Here is a 12,496-nt window from a genome sequence, read left to right as displayed (position 1 = left end):
AGGTGCCTTTCGTAATTTTGGAAGACATTGAAGTCCTGTGATAGGGGATACCAAAAATTGTCTAGCTTCTAGGAAAGATTGATAGAGCCCATGGTGTTTTCTATGTCAATTCTTTGTGCAATAGCAATTTTTTCCTGTTGTTTATGTTTCTATTTACCTTACTTTAATTCCTGTATCCAGCTAAAACTAAAAATAAGTAAGTAAATAAAAATAAAACCAAAGTAAGCTTTCTGGTCAGTGTTTAGCTTTGTTATGGAGCCAGAAGTGTATTGATTCGTTTTCATGTCTTCTATATGATGTGTTTACATCTAGATATTACAGGTCTATAATCTTCAGTTGTCATCTCTCCTAAAGGAAAGGAGTGTCCTTCCTATTTTCTTTCTCTTTTTTGCAGAGGTGCTCTGTGTTATTCAATGGCAGGAGCCTTGCTGGGTGAGAAAATCCATGGAGGGCATGTAAAGGACCGTTTTCCATTTCATTGTGAAAGAAAAGGTCTCAAATTACTCCCATCTCAAGCAGAAAGCCAAAAGCTTCTCTTGTAATGTGTGTACCCAGCATTGTATCATTTCCCGTTCAGACAGAAAGGAATAGACTTATTTATCTAATCTGTCAATCTAACCTATGCATTTCTGATGTACATGTTTACCAGAGGTCTGAGCACTGTGTTGCTCTGATTTACGGAGAGTTCTAGCTGATATATGGCCTTGATGTTCCTCCTCTTCTGTATTTTAGCTGTCAGTGGCTTTCTTTTGACTGTTATTTGTTAAGTCTTGTTACTACTAGGCTCTAATTATAGCTCCCATTATTTTTAAGAAAATGACAAAATAGAAGCTCAAAAGGGGCTTTAGAAGTGCACAAATGAGAATTAGAGATGTGATAAGCACACATCAATAGGCGACTGGAGCTTTTCACTTACCATCGTTCAAATAATAATTAGAATATTTAGATGCTAAGTACAAACCTGAGAGAGAAAATCAAATGGAAAAGTTTTCTTATAAATAAAAGACAACAAAGATCTTTACTTGTATAGGTTCAAACACAGTGCTGAGTTATGAATGTTTTGTCTTGGTTTTGCAGAATTGTTCTTTACTAGGAAGTATTGCATGCTTTTTATAGTAAATGAAGCTGCTAAATATAGACAATATAGGAGCTGAATTGGTAAAGACCATCAGGATGGCTGTGTATTTAAATGCAGAAAAGAAACGTTATGGTAGGAACAATCTAAATCCTTATTTCAGTCTGGTTTTGACCATAGATTGGAGTCAGAGCAAACTTTTAGAAACAAACAGCTTAAAACAAAGGAAATTTAGTAATGAAAATAGAGTGCAGCATAGTGGTAAATAAATGGTAAATAAAATGGTAAATAAACATTACCTGGAAATGTCTTGCCCAGTCACCATTATGCACATCACCCATGTGGTGTGAAAGCACTACCATGTGCCCATGTTTCAAGATCAGAGAGGTGGCAGGAAATTAAAAGTTAACTGCAGTTGCAAAAATTCTAACTACAAGGATAAATCTAATTCCCTTGCCATTTCTGCACGAGCATTGGTAAGCAGCAGACATGTCACTGCTGCACTGATAGTAAGACCAGCGATTTACTGTAAGATGTTTTAAATCCCCATCTTATGAAGCATTTAATTTTTATAACTGAAACCTTGCTCTCTCTTGACTATTGACTCTCCATGAGGCTAATTCTGCAGTAAATATTTTTTCCTTTACCAATGTAAACGTTTCTGATTTCTTATGCATCTCACCCCTCTCTCTCTATTCCTTGTGATCTTCTCTATAGACCCCTTCTGTCTGGATAACTGTGTGCATCAGATGGCAAATAGTTGGCTGCTGGTTTACATGTTGCAGGGATCAATCCTTCACTGATAGGGCAATGGACTGGATGACCTAAGATATGTCTTTCATCTTTATTTTATCACTGCAAAATGCAAGTGGGCGTGCAAATCCTAGCTCTTTGCCAAAGCCATCTGCTCAAAAATATTATACAAACAGATGAGGAAGGTTTAAACTAATTACAACTTTTGTCTGTTTATGAGAATTATTCTTTGGTAGTGCAACCATATATCTGGGCTTCCCCTAGCTGTGTTGTCTTTCAAATCCAAAAATCTTATCTGGGCACAGTCTGAAGTCTTGGGCTATTTTCAGTGATTTGTGGATGTCCCAGAGTCCAGCAGGAGCCATAGCGCAATCCTTGAGGGCCAATGACTTCAGTGCACTCATTGCACCAAGACAGTGCTTGCATTTTTGCCTAGAAGAGCATAGATAGCAATATGGAAGCCCTGCATTTGGCTTTATATTATATTGTTGCCCTTGCCTTGGTTTTGCTCTTTAAAAGGCTGGTTTCTAGGGAATAGTTAAGAGTCACATGGATGTAGGGATTTGTCTTTGCGTTTTACTTAAGCATGCACACAACTGTGAATTTTGCCTGTGTCTGAAGACCTCTTCATTCCACATGGGTGAAGAAATTGGACTCAGTATAACCTGCTTCCAGGGGCTCCCAAGACACGAGAGCAGAATGGTCCTGCTGAGCTGCGGTGCCCTGCGCTCTCTGGCAGTGCTCTCTCCTTCCCGACAGCCGCCAGATCTCCTGGCCTGAACCGCAGCTGCTTGGGGGCAAAGCGGGCGATGCCCCTCGCCGGGGCGAGCTGCCCCCTCCCTGGGCTTGCCGTGCCGTGCCGGGCAGCCGCTCTCCAGCCCCGGCTTCACAGCAGCCGGCTATGGACGGCCTTATATTGTTTTGGAGGTATCAGCTCAAGTGAAACTGTCCCCTGTATCTAAATAAAAGGTGAATTGTTTGCAAACTGTATATAGGCAGAGAATTTGATCACGCTTTTCACATTCTCTAAAGTAATTACCTTAGTTTTCTGTTTAACCACTGTGAAACAGCATCCAGAAAGCTTTTGCTTTCAGAAATTTTATAGAATGGTTAAACTATGTATTCTGATTATTTAGATGCATGGTGTCATTTACTTAGTCCTTAGTCTCATAGTAGCAAAACTGCAGATCAATGCTAAAGGCTTAGTTTAGTCCAGGACGTTGTTTAGGATTTGTGAGGTTAGTTCATTAAAAAAAACCAACCACCATATTCAACTAATTATTGGAAGCTTTTTAGCATTGTAATAGTAAATAATTAACAATTTTACAATTGGCTTAATAAACAAATAACAATTAAACTTCCACATATGGCTTACTTTACAAAGTTACCCTATCATGCATAACTAACAGGTTTGCTACCACATGCTAGGAATAATACTGTTACAAGTTTAATGAATCCGGTGGTTTGTCTGTGGCAAGAATAACATAAAATTCATATTAAATATCAAATACAGTATTGGCTCCAGATTGTCCGTTATTGCCTTACCTAGGCTAGTAAAAAAGTAAGACACCTTGCTTTGAGATTTGCAGGAAAAATCTGGTGTTGGCAAGCACTTTTTTCTTGTGGTTCGATGAGGAAAATAAATGAATTTGGAGGGGAGTCACCACACTGCACAGGCACCCATGTGTTATCGCTGAACACCTTCCTGTTTCAGAGAAATGTACTCTGCTAATAATGGTGTGCCATCCTTATCTTCTGCAGGGTTCGCGCGAGTCAAATGTTATTGCGGCTGGACATTCAAAAGGCCTAGGTCGCACCTTAGGTTTTCATGACTGTACACTGTGTTTTCGGAGCTCCAGGCGAGTACGGCTGAAATGGTACTATTTTGGCAACAGACAGGACTGTTAGTATCCAAACATTAACATTTAACTAGTAAAGCCAACGGGGCACAGTAATTTCTTCTTGCAATGGTGCCGTCCTGGTGGCCCGGTTCTGCTGACGTGGTGGGTGAAGAAGGGGCAGAAGTGCCGTTCGCCGGAGCCATCCTGGGCAAGCGCAGATGCCACCGTGGCTCCTCAGGGGCGAAGCAGCTCCCCGAGGAACGTCCTCCCTAGGTGAGACGTGCGATAAGGATGTTCGCGCTGTCCTGGGAACCAGGCCTTGTAATTCCTGCCTTGCTTTCCAAACCTTCGGCACTGGCTGGGACTTGGAGCTGCTGCGATTCCAAGGGGGGGGGACGCAGAGGCAGGGAAGCTCCGGAGCCGTCTGGGAGCCTGCTGTGGTGCTGCAGTCACTGCCAAGGGAAGATGCATTGGTGTGCGTTTCGTGCGAGTCGTACACAAGGCTGCCACCCTAAGGATCCTGAAATCAAGGAACTTCTGGGGCTCTTTTTCTCTTTTTAATTGTAACTAAATAAAATCAGAAGCCCTTGTAGAAATTTGCACAGACTAATATGTGGTGTGAGCTTGTATACGTTTGAATGCATTTTGATGGATGTTTCCTTAATAAGCTGATGATAATCACTCTCTTATCTAATGGCAGTGTTTTCTCCCCTTTACTGTTCTTAAAAAAAAGTTGAATTATTTTGAAAAGGGAAACTTGTCATAAGGGGAGATTTTCAACCCAAATTGTCTATATTATTTCATGTGCAAACTTCAGCTTTACCTTTTCAACTTCCCTGTACTGTTTTATGCCTTATGACATTTGTGTCAGATCTATTTTTGTTTCACAATGCAGACTATATTCTTGTACACTTCAAACTGTATGTCATCTTTCTACTGCTAAGAGAACCGGACAGAGGTTAGGATGCTATCTTTTTCAGGCTAATTAAGTTCTAGCATAATCATTATACATAGCTTATATTTGCTTATTAAATATAAAACTTGCTTTCAGCAGGAGTTTGGATAGGATAACCTTCCAGAGTTCCTACTGACCTGAATTATTCTGTGGTTCTATGAAAACAAAAGTCTAAGGTGTGTGTTTGTTGTCCAATGAAACATTTCATTGCCTAAAATTCTTTATCCGAGAAGTCAGAGTTCACTGTAGGACATTTTGACTCATGGTAAAAGTGCAACACAAATGGAAAAAAATGAGATTTCCTACAAGAAAACTGGAGCTCTAACATGGGCACAACTAAATACATGCTTAAAATTCCCATCCTCTGGCCTTTAGGACTCCATCCTGCAGAAAATACCTGCTCTTTTCAAGGCCGTGCAGTCCACAGAAGGCAAAGTTGTTTTTCTCTAGAGCAGTCATATCCTTTTTAAAAAAGATTTAATTGAAGTGGAAGACTATAATTTAAAAATAAAAGTCCTCACAGTCGCAGGGTTGTGCAGAACTCGTGCTGTATAAATTTTTTAGAACACAAATATTTCAGTGGCTGAGTTGATGGATGAACTTGGCAGCCTGTCCTCAAATGATCTGGGATTTTTAGAAAAACAAAAAACAACATCCTTAATGCCAGGCTCCAAACTGTATTTAATAAAAAATAGAGCTGCATGCAATGTGCTTATTTTGCTTTTTTGCTACGAGGCCCGTGGTCGCATCCAGCCATTAGCCTCTACCTCATTGCGTCAGCACCCAGCACAGGAGAGCCTGTGAGCTGCCCGGGCTGCCTTCGCGGGGATTCGCACCGAGCGGAGAAAAACACGGCTAGAACTTAGCCATGACTGCCTTAACTGCTGTTCCTCCGGCTTGGCTAGTCATGGTTATTCTCTGATATGAACTCGAGACCCTTTCGATACACCTCTGACGGGCTAGATCGGTGCACAAACTAAAGCCACGTTGAGGAGCTAAAAAATAAATAAATTGCACTTGATCAAAACTCCCCTGCAGGACAAGACGGCAGCCCAGCACAGGGCTCCTGTGAACTCTGTGTTCCCATTCAGCCATGAAGCAAGATGTGTGAGCTTGTGTCTGATGTGGATAAAAGATCCGTGGTCTTTTATGGTTAACATTCTCTGTGAGGAATTAAAATAGATCAGCCAGGCCGAGCAGGCGAGAAGGGAAGTCCATAGGACTCGGTCGGGAAGAGCTCAGGGGCTTCGTGCTACTTCGAATCATTTCAGGGTAGTTTTCTAAAGCCTCCAAAGTCTCCCTAGGAGTGTAGGTCATCTGGCATCTACATATGACCTATAGAGCATCTGCCTCCACATTCAAGTCCCTGGCTGATAACAAGATTTATCATTTTCTGTGCATGAGATTTCACAAAACCTCCTATATGCAAATTATTTAAGATCCAACTAAAAATGTATAATGTAATTTAGGAAAAAATTGTAACTGTTGAACTTCACAGTTTCTACCCCTGCAGCTTCTATTGCCTTTAAGATTGCGAGCTAGAAGAGAAAAGTGCACGAAGCAATGCTTTAGTAAATATGCAGGAAATTTAAAGCCAGGAGACTGGTCTTTGATTGTGTATCCAGCTGTGCAATAGTTTACTGACTTGGTTTCTTCCTTTCTTAAATTGGTCTGTGTCACAGGCAGTTTCAATACAAAAATATACACAGCTGGCAATAAATCCACACACTTTCTTCACTGCACCAGTTACAATATGTCAGATTTTGTGCAGTCAATCAAATAATGTAAGTTACTTAGCTTTATTTACCAGAGAGTACTATGAACTAGTGCTCCATGTCATTACTTCAAATAATTAGAAAATATAGTTTGGCAGGGGGTTGGGATAGGAAGAAAGCAATTTAGTTTCTGTACAGCTTAGGGTTCATGCTCAGTTAATTATAGAAGCACGGAATCACAGAATAATTCAGGTTGGAAGGACCTTGGGAGGTCTCTAGTCCCACCTCCTTCTTGAAGCAGAGCCAGCTGTGAGATCAGATCAAGTTGCTCAGGGTTTTATCCAACTGGATCTTGAAAACCTCCAAGGCTGGAGATGGCACAACCTCTCCAAGCAGCATTTTCCCTTCTTGGCTGTCCTATGGGGAAGAAGTTTCTCCTTATATCCAGTCATTTCCTCTCATTTCAATTTACGGCAGCTGTTGCTCATCCTCCCACCACGCACCACTGTGAAGAGCCTGGCTCTTCTGCATAACCTCCTCGTTGGTACTGGGGGGCAGCTGTTGGGTCTCCCAAAGCTCACTGTCTGCCCAGGTCCTGAGGCCTTTCCAGCAGAACTGCTCCCCAGCTGGTGTCACTGCAAGGGCTTAGTCCTTCCCAGGTGCAGGGCTTTGCATTTCTTCTTGCTGCGTTTCGGAAGGCTCCTGAGTGCCTCCAGCCTGCCTAGGTCTCCCTGAATGGCAGCCCTGCCCTTGAGTATGTGGACTGCCCCCCTCCCCTCATTTGGCATCAGCAGCAAACTATTGCTATATTTTTCTCATATAGCCATATCTGCTGTATTTATTATAGTAGGAATAAAGTAAATACAACTTAAACTTAGTGTTTTGACTGTATAAATTTTTATTTATATTGTAGTTGTAAAGATATGGAGCAGAAAGCCTAAAAAAATCAACTTAATCATGTTCACATTTAAAATACGTTAAAATATCTTTGTGGGTCAACTACCAATTTTGTTTGGGTTAAATTTTAACCCTTACATCATGCTGTCCACATTCAATAACATTAGGATCCTCTGTGCCAGATGTGCTATTGAAAAAAGGAAGATATGTTACTATCTGTTTCCTGAATAAGTTACTACATCAGTACGTAGGGTGTAAAATGTATGATGATGTCCATTTTACAAATGGGTATGGAAAATCCCAAAAATAATGGCTTGGTGCAGTGTCCCGTGGGGCTGGAAAGTGAAGCCAAATCGCAAGTTTCATTTCACTGCCCAGGCATTAGATTAATCTTCTTTCTGGCAGCTATTTAATTTAGAATAGATTTAGATCAGAACTTTTGTTTGAACACAGTGGCCATTTAATCATGCCAAAATGTTTCCACTGTTCCTACTTTTTCTTTCATTACATTGTGTGCTAAAGAAATTATAATCAGCAAAGCACTAGAACTATCACCTGGCTATCCTGAATCATAATGAAGGACTATGTGGCATTTTACTATTCTAATTCCTGATTTGTGGTTAAATTTGCTATGCAGCATACTGAATTTGCATTACTGTGTGAATATTCTCATTATAAGCTATAATTTGCTTTTGATCTGCAAAGGTCATAAACATGCCATCAGTTATTTCGTAGTAGTATATAACACTTCATTCTTTTTACTTCACTTAGTATGGGAGGTATCTGCAGTAACTGTGTGGTAATGGCTAACAAATGTTGACTTTTATCAATGGCTCATGTTCGCTTCATGCCTTCCACTCCTACATTTTACAGCAGTGATCGCTGTTTCTGTTTTAATCTATGGTGGTTTAGTATTATGCTGGGTATGCTACTTTGCATAATGCTATCAAATTCCTGCTATTAGCCTTGGAAAATATTCAACTCAGATTGCAAACTATTCTGAAATAATGGTAAGTTTAAATCTAATTTGCAGTCAATCATTCAAGGTCTATAAATGATTGTCAACCATCACATTCATGTATCTTTGATTCAGTTTTGAAAAACAAATATTTGAATTTTATCCCTTTCCTGTCCTGTCCCACAGTCTATTTTGCACTTGTTTTTGGTTTGCTATTCCTCTCTGGTCCTGTCACGATCTCTCTCTGAAAACAGAGTAACAACTGTGTCCCAGAAGCTTTTATGAGAAAGCTCTTTTGCATCTCATGAGGCTGAGAGGAGGAATTTGCACTCATACCGAGTCAGAAAGTGAAAGAAGTAACAAGTGACTCCTTTCTCATGTAATGTTGTGGTGGTAGGGAAGGTACAGAGATAGCAAGGACAGAAAATAATGTCTTTGCTATTTTAGTTCCAATTCTTGCAAATTGTAGGTAAGTAACGCTTGGAATTGTCCCAAATTCAAATGAGTACTTTATAATAAAGTGGAGATGCAGAACAGGGGGACTTGTTAAATACACAAGATCTTTAGGGGCATGGCAGAAACATGGTTCTTTTGTTTTGACTACCTAATTCAGTTTAATTAGCCCCCAACAGGGGAGGTCTACCCTGAATCTTGTGAGATTAAGAAAACTTAGCCACTAGCTAGCATTGCCAAAACCAACCTACAATTCAGTGGTTTGCAATACAGCAAGCAGCATGCATCTAACCATTCTGGCTGGCCTAGAGGAGGCACTTTTATTTTGGGTTCTTCCTCTGAACTGTGACGAAAATTGAAATGCCAAGTGGTATAGAGCAGAAGCCTACACCTTGAGCTCTCAGCGATGAGCAGGGAAGCAGTAAGCGGTGACGCTTCCCACCAGCAAGCCATAAGGTGGATTCCCGCGCGGTGGAGAGGGGAGCGCATGTTCATTTACTAGATTATGAAAGAGTGCACTGAGAGTGATACCTCTGAGTCAAACTTGTAATTGAAGCTGTGTAACTTGTTGATTCACGGCTTTTTTAGAAGTGTCTCTTTGGGCTCTGTGTTAGCTGACAACCTTTTCATTTCAGTGCTGTTGCTAGTACTTTATTGGAGCAATTTGCAGGAACAAGTGCACTATACAATCCAGGATTAAGAGGCTTGCCAATTAACTTCCAATTTTATTTTGTGCCTTTGCTGTCCTACCGGTGAAGTACATCCTCTGTATTTAAGGGATATCCCTGAAGACCATCATATAACACAGCCTTTATTATCTGCATTATGGGAGCATTAATAGACCCAGACTGTAGAGGAGGAATGGCCACAGTGCTGTCTGAAGCTGATGTCTCTAATTCAGTTGAGTAGTCATATTGGTCGAATATACGGGCGCTATCTTACAAATCTGCTGCTCAGAGAGAAGTGTTGTCACATGCCCCTCAAAACATATAGGGAGGTGATGAGCAAAGCTTTTGGTGTTATCTGAGCTCTCTTCATATACAACAGCAATCAGCTGATACTCTTTTTCTACCTGTATACATAGAGAGGAACAACACTCACTTTGCTTTTGGAGAGTCTGTTGAAAAACAGTTTTTGTGGCTGAAGACAGTGGTGGCTTTTATGCAAGTTGCTCCTGCAGCTTCAGCATATTGATGGAATCTGCAGAGGTGTGTTGTGGGTTTAGTCCTACCGATACTGAATTTACTCCAGCTGAAACGTGTTTTAAAATGAAAAGTAGATATATAGCTAAGAAAGGTGCCTCACTTGTAGTTGCTCCATCAATTAAAAAAATATTCAGGATTCCCTTCACTGAGATCCTCAACATTTTCATGATTGGGGAGTTGTTGGATTTACTACTGAAGTTATAGCTGAGATTCCTAATCTGTTTGCTGTGTGTTGTCCAGGATTCTAATAATATTGGAGATCAAGCAGAGAAAGCCCAAATTTTTTTGGCAGACTACTCCTGGCATCAGTCTGTCTGGAAAATCTTCATATGGCTCATAAAAATCCATTTATTTCCACGGGTGACTCATGAGAGAGAAGAGCCCACATCCTCACGAACATCCTTATCCTCAGACATTCCTTACAGATCTGGATAAGGAAATTTCTTAATTACTTGTGGCTATTGTTTGTGATTTCTACCTAGAAGTCAGCAAAGAGCATTTACATCTATACTTACTTTTCTTCAGAAAGAGAAACAGATTATCTCCCTCATTTACATTTATATTTAATTGGTGAGAGACCTTTTCTCTGTTCTGAGGACCAGGGAACTGATCTGTGTCCAGATAGATAGTTTACCAGTATCTGCCTTTGAAGGCCTATTAATTAAAATGCGGGTATATGACTTCCTGGGTCTGTTTAAATATGTTTTAAATATGACTTAATTTGAGGAGTTACATTTTTGCTTTTAGACCAACAGCGTACAAGAATGATGAAAATGGTCATCTGTAAGACTATTTTTGTAGAAAAGGAAATTATTTTATAAAATTAACAAAGAGTGTAGAAACCATCAATTTTAAAAACTTATGCCTGTGAATGTCTCCTAGTAATTGCATAATACCCAAGAGAAGTATATTAGTAAAATGTACTGTTATTGGTTTTGCTATTTATTGTTAGTGATGGATCTGTACGTAGCCATCCTTTATATGCCAGGCTTTTTCCAAAACAGGTGTTTGCTTTTGCTGAAAAAGCACATTGATACCAAAGGCTGAGAAGCCAGATAACATTAAAATATCTAAAAGCCAGCATGAAATTCCTTTCCAGTTAGAGGGCCTGTACAAATCTCAACATTTCAATAGTGCCTCATCTAATTCAGGATACAAAGGGGGTTAATAGTGGCCAGGACTACATGTAGGGTTTGCCGAGTCCAAGGGGAAGGAGAAAAAGAAGAGGTTTTGTTTAAGCATAAAATTGAACTTGGGAGTACGTTCCCAAATACGCAGGATCAAAGAAGGCGGTAACTTTTTTTTAAAAGAAGCATCTTTTTTTATGCTTAAGCACTCTGGTTAAAATTCTAGCCTCACCGAAATCAGGAACAAGTTCCCACTGACATCAGTGGAGCCGGGATTTCACACGCTGGCTGAGGGAAGCAGTATATCTTCTTTATTTCCGTCTTTCTTTAGATCTCCGACTCCAAGGAGCTATTTGCTTTGCATTTGACTTTGCCCACGGGAGATCTGCTTTTCACTTCAGTAGGTGTAGATCAGTCTCTCCCTGCCACAGACTGGCATCAAGCAAGGCGGTTTCTCCTGGGTGCGTGTGTGGAGATGCACGCGACGAATGGCAATTTTCCCTTCTATGCTTTGTGATTACGTCAAGAGGAGATGTTTATAAAGGTCTTATTTTTATTTGGGGTTTTGTTAAGGATGTGGTGTTCTGAATCAATATGTCTATTTTAATATTAGTCACCATACAACAGATAGTAGTGCCAAGTGACTAGAAACTACAACCGAACCCATCAGAAACCTCAGGCCTCGAGAGTCCGTGGCCGCTGATCTTCATGCTCAAGAGCCGCAGAAAAAAATAGTATGGGAACAAAATGCTTTAGGTTTTGGTTAATTGATTATATTGAGAATATTTTTTTCAAATTTATTCATGGATAATATCCCCTGAAAATGTTAAAAGAACTGTCTGTCTTTCAGGGCGGTTTTCACCCTAATAATGAATTATTTTAAAAATCCCCTGAGTTTTTCAGTTTCCTTCTCCTGACTTTTCTCTTCTGCTTCCCTCCTGCTCTTTGCCTTTCCTCCCCTCCCTGTTTTTTTCTATTTCCTCATTTAACATTTTGTTTGCACATGATGTTGTCTTTCTTTTTAGGAAATACCAAACAGTCAGTATTCCACAGCTGCAAAGTTACTACTGTCTTGAGGCTGACACAGAAACAGACACAGAGCTATAGTCTGTTTAAATGGAGATTAAAATTTTATGTAGCAATTAATGGTTAACTGGGGGTAAATGATCCAAAATTACCCAGCAGGGTCTTTGTTGAACAGAAACACTGCTTAATGTCCCTTGTTTACTAACAATCGGATGATGAGTGAGAAGACATTTGTTCTTGCATACTGTCAGGTCTACGTAGAAGTTAGGATGTGCTGTGCTGGCATAGCGGCAAGAAGATGAGGGGTATTGCAAGCTGCCCTGGACACAGATCTGCTCTCCTTGCTATACCACGTTAAAGTTCAGGATCTATGACCACCCAGTGCATACGGTCCTCCACTGGAAAGTGCTTTGCCTCCCAGTTTAACAGGGACCTAGTAGAAGTATGGTATTTATAACAGTGCAACCTCCACAAAGGCAGCTCCCCAGCTC

At 40.4% G+C, this 12,496-nt stretch overlaps 1 protein-coding gene across 1 annotated transcript in view; it reads left to right on the top strand.

Annotated features, from left to right (window-relative positions):
* Positions 1-12,496, top strand: part of LOC106491608 (BEN domain-containing protein 5) — a 608,958-nt gene that overhangs the window by 192,123 nt on the left and 404,339 nt on the right. The window lies entirely within an intron of this gene.

This window comes from Apteryx mantelli, chromosome 8 (assembly GCF_036417845.1).
Source record: "Apteryx mantelli isolate bAptMan1 chromosome 8, bAptMan1.hap1, whole genome shotgun sequence".
Taxonomy (NCBI): domain Eukaryota; kingdom Metazoa; phylum Chordata; class Aves; order Apterygiformes; family Apterygidae; genus Apteryx; species Apteryx mantelli.
Note: the sequence above shows the minus strand (reverse complement) of the source record. Positions and strands in the feature narration are given on the sequence as shown.